At 43.7% G+C, this 5,201-nt stretch overlaps 1 protein-coding gene across 1 annotated transcript in view; it reads left to right on the forward strand.

The window, feature by feature from the left end:
• Nucleotides 1-5,201, forward strand: part of CTXND1 (cortexin domain containing 1) — a 211,873-nt gene that overhangs the window by 58,211 nt on the left and 148,461 nt on the right. The window lies entirely within an intron of this gene.

Here is a 5,201-nt window from a genome sequence, read left to right on the forward strand (position 1 = left end):
CAATGTGCTACCAACCTTTTTGACCTTTGCCAATCAGATAGGTGATAATGTTCTCTCTTTTCACTTCTGTTATTATGAGTGTGGTTGAGCCATTTGTATTTCGTTTTTTGTAGATTGTTTCTATCTTTTGCCTGTTTATTACAATTTAATGTTTACTTTATCAAAGTTATATATGCACTCAGTTTGAAGAGTCAACTTGTTCTGCAAAGCTTGTTAAGGAAAACAGAAATTCCTTTCCCCATACCATAATTTTTTCCCACTCCCTAGAGGCAACCACTCTCAAATTTTTTATATAATTATCTTTGTACTTAAGTTTATATCTGAAATTAATATATAGTAGAATAAATACTAATGAATAGACATGAATTTACATATCCAAGAAGCTTAACAGCTCCAAGCAGGATAAACCCAAAGGGATTCACACTGAGACACATTGCAGTCACACTGCTGAAAGCAAAAAACAGAGAATCTTGAAAACAACAAAAAAGAAGCAAATCATCACACACACGGAATTCTCAATAACATTAATAGCATATTTTTCATCGAAAACCCTGAAGGAGAGAAGGAAGGACAAAGACATATTTAAAGTGCTGAAAGAAAAAAAATGAACTGTCAACCAAGAACTTATATCTAGCAAAATTATCATTCAAATGAAAGAGAAATTTGGATTGTCTCAGATAAACAAAAACTGAAGGAGTTCATCGCAAATAGACCTGTCCTACAACAAATGCTAACAGGAGTCCTCCATGTCAAAATGAAAGTTTGGTAAGTTGCAAAGCGTGGTCTGTAGGCTTCAACAAGCCATTTAACCTGTCAGAGTCATAGCCTGCTATTCTCTAATAAAGAAAATTAATCACCCTAACTTTGAACAGTGGCTTTGAGAATAAGATTGAATATACACACATAGGACTTTGTCTGATATATTGTGGGTAGGGCCAGCCCATAGAATTGTGAAGGCTATACACTGTGCAACTCAGGAAATGTCATCTGCATAGCCTGTGAGAAAATGGCAACCCCTGGAGTTGTGCAACACCATAGTCTTGGTCATGGGCATTCAATCAGTGACAGCAGAAACTCACAACATCTGTCCTCTCTTTTACAATTTACAGATCTGCTTATTTTTCATAATGCTAAAACTGCCTCCTTCACTGTCCTCTTTTACAAAATTGGAAAAAAGAAAATGTAGAGATTATGCTGCTCTCATATACTCCTTTTTACTCATTTAAAAAACTTCTGAAGGATAATTCTTGAACTGGAGCAGGATTTTTTTTTTAATTAAATGCCTTTGTGCATTTATACACACCACCAGACCAGGGTATATCAGCTCAAACATCCTACAATGTGCATGCAAGAAGCAGAGTATCTCTCTCCACACACAAGTGAAGAAAATTTTATTTTTTTCAGTCACTTTATTATACAAGCTCTTTCCTCATTGTATTTAATCCTGAGTTATATGAGTAATAATCTCTATTTCCTTATCTTTGTTTTCACTGATGTAAATAAGGAGAGCAGTACAAATTTAACAAACTCATCAACATTCATGAATTCATTCAACAAATATTTTTGAGCACTTCCTAGGTGCTAGGCACTGTCCCATGCACCAGGAATATGCTGAGAAACACAGCAGACAAATTCGTATCCTTGTGGACCTTCCATTTTTGAGGAGGAGGCAGATGATATACAAGCAATACAACACACAAATAATGTAACCAGGGAGTGATACCTGTTATTTTACAGCTGTGTTTCTCTGAGTCCTCTCTTTGCTGTAAACCTGGGTAGACACCTTGAAAAGATTACACCAAGTAAATATGAAAAATAAATTTTATTTCAGTTTCATTTTATTATGTTAACCTCCTACCCTATTTGCTTTTGTATTTTTTTAAACATAATTATGTATGCAGCTGCAAGTGAAGCACAAAGCAATTACTGCTTGTGGGAATTTGAGAGATGCTCTTTGAGGAGGTGTGAGGTAATCAGTAATACTTGCAGTGACTTTTAAGGAGGTGGAGTGTGCTGATGAAGATGCCACAAAGAACTGATGGGAAGTTTTTCCTCTCCCCAACTGCTATTGCATCCTTCCTGTAGTGCTGTCTCTCTGCTCTTTGCATCTTGCCCAGTATATTATGACACAAATAAAAATTCTCTTTTCATCATCTTGCAACTTGTAAGAGGCCTGAGAGAATTCTTGTGCAGGGCCCTTAGAACACATGGAAAGATAATTTATTAAAACATTAAATTCATATAAAATCTTCTGTGTTTCTTCCTGTCCCACCTCATTTTGGGCTCAGATCAGAAGCTGCCTAAGTGCATGGCTTTCAGGGTGTCTGTTGTAAAAACTTCAGCTCACTGACATTACACGAAGTGAACGAGAGGCTGAGAGGGGCATAGGGAGTTGAGAAAGGGAAGGAGAGAGTTCTAGACATTAGGAAGGGCGGGCCCTGTTTCTGGGAGGTGCCCTGGAGTAGGTGGCAGCATCTGGAGGGAAACGGAAGTGCCTAGGGGAGCCCAGCCTTATCATGGGACTCCTGGGTCTGCCACAGTGCTTGTGCTCAAGCAGGATATGGAAGCCACCAACCAATGTTTCTAGAGACACCACACATGATGGGGGAAAGGCTTTGTTGAGATGCTTCTCCAATGCCTGGGTTTTTCATTAGACCCTGGGAGTCACTGCACAACTCTGGGTGGGGAGTAACCTAAGAATAAATAAGCTTAAATTTTCCATCAGTTTAGGAAGCTGAGATCTGAAGTTGAATTCAATTTATTTAAAATATATAAAGAATGTGGTTTTTTGAACAGGTGGTTTTATGCACCGATTCACACCTACATATACATATCATTCATTTATCTACTCAGTCAACAAAGGCTTACTAAATAATAGCTATACGTCAGAACCTATACCAGATAATGTTGGTACAGAAATGATGAAGCAGAGGTTCCTGAAAGTCAAGTGAGGGAAACAGCCAAGTTAACAAGTATATCAGGTATCTTTTGCTATGTAACCAATGACCCGGAAATGCAGTAGCTTGAAACACCAACCGTTTAATTAGCTCATGATCATGTAACTTGCCATTCTGGAGTTCTGTTCTAGGCCAGGCTCTGCAGCTCCAGATGGACTTGCTCATGTGTCTGCAGTCAGCCGCCAGATCGGCTGGGGGTTGGGTCAGCTGAGGGCTGGCTGCTCAAAAAATAACTCAACTGCAACAGCTGGATGCTGTCTCTACATGGTCTCTTATCAACCAGAGGGCTGCCTTGGGCTTGTTCCCAGGGATTCTCAGGGTATGAAAAGCATCATTGCAACCCCACGCATAAACTCCTTTCAAGTCTCTGCTCGCGTCAGGCTTGCTACTGTCCCAGTGATGAAGGCAATCATAAGGTCAGCCTCAACCCAAGGAGGGAGAAAGACTCCTACTCTTCAAGGAACGGCAGAGTCCCATTACAAGGGTGTGGATACAGAAAGAGGAAGAACATGTGGCCGTTGTTGCATCCACCACAATTAGTAAATGCAACCCAGTGTGTTCAAAGCTATGGCAAAGCGTTGTAGTAGGTACAAAAGAGTGCATGTCACAGGGTGGGAAGCTCCATTAAGGATGGGTCAGAGACAGTTTTAGCCTGAAAATGGTACTTGAGCCAGATTTGGAAATACAAAATTGTGGAAGGAAGAAATGATCTGATATATCCAGGAAACCAGAAGAGTTCTCCGGAGGGCACAGTGGAAGGTGAGGGGTGCCTTGGGAGGGAAGAGCCTGAGGAGAAGGAGGGGTCCTGGGGCATTTCTCTACATTTCTAACCAAGCCCAGATCTTCCCTGTTCTATTGTGATTCCAACCACTTGTCCCTGTCCTGCCCTCTGGAGTCACATGAATCACACCTCTCTCTTCCCTGGAGAGAGCATGTATTTTCCTCTATATATTCAGCTTCTCCCTCCCACCACCTCAACATTATAAACCCTTTCTCAAAGAGTTCCCACAATTTGCTGCTTCCTGTTCTAGATGGCCTCCAAAACAGAAGCAGAGTCTGACTCAAGCAGAGCTCAGTGGGCTTTCCCCAACTGTCTTCCTAACCCCTAAGACAGGTTGAGAACAAGGGTGCTGAGTCCCAGTCCTTGGTTGTGAGGCAATGATGCGATCACTGTCTCAGCAGCCCCAAGGAAAAGCATGGGCGTGCTCACTGGAGCTTCACTTTGACCCTTCCTAAGGGTTCAGGGATGGGGCTGGGGAAGTAGGGAAGCCAGTCCCCTGGGTCCACACTTGAGGGACGGCAACTCAGGCATCTGATCAAACAGTCCTGTTCTGCACCAGTGCCCATAAGGGCAGGTCTTAGGTGTGATTGTTATTCATTCACTTATTCAATAAATGCACACTAATACCTGCTCCGTGTCAGGCACTGCCCTACTCTGTGGGACTAAGGCATGAGGCAGACCTGGTCTCTGCCCCAAAGTTCATTCCAGTCCTTTAAGAGGAAGGGACAGTTTGTAAAGGAGCCTCCCCTGTGGCCCTTGAGTGACATGCTGAGGGCGTATCATGCTCTGAATCCATAAGGCAGGGACATCACCACATCTGGGCACCCTCTGCAAGCTGTGACCTGCAGGGTTAACAGTGAGCGTTTGCGTGACTGTGCCCTATAGCAGCCACTGTCCTAGATGTTTTCCACAGGTCCACAAATGAAGCCTCTCACAACCCTGCGAGGTGGGCAGAGTGCTCTCCATCTGAAGATGCAGGGAAGGAGCAGGGAGAGGACACTTAGGCATCCCAGACCCCCAGGCCTGGGATGGGGTTGGGACACAGGCAGCAGCTGGTGCAGGCAGCTCTGCTCCACCCCATGTTCTCTGAGGGAGGGTGAGGACAATTTTCCTGTCCAGGGACCAGCTGTGAGGAGACTCAGGTGTGGAGACCTGAAGGGATTCAGGGGGACCTTGTGTGACTAAGACTAGGGTGAAGAGTTTCAAACAGAGGCAGGGGGAGGTCTGGGGGAAGCCACACCCCACCACAGTCTGTCACCATTCCCTGCAGCATCTCTTTCCTTGAGAAATGGAAACTCCATGGGAGCAAGGAAAGGTTCAAGTCCATTTTGGTAAAGAATTATATAATTTCCCACCCACGTTTCCCCCTTGCTCCAAGCCCCCATCACCAGTTGCCAGGTGTGCCTGTCATCGTGGCCCACCCCACTGGACTAGGTCAGCAATGACGTCACACAGGGCTCTGG

This window comes from Symphalangus syndactylus, chromosome 5, assembly GCF_028878055.3.
Source record: "Symphalangus syndactylus isolate Jambi chromosome 5, NHGRI_mSymSyn1-v2.1_pri, whole genome shotgun sequence".
NCBI lineage: Eukaryota > Metazoa > Chordata > Mammalia > Primates > Hylobatidae > Symphalangus > Symphalangus syndactylus.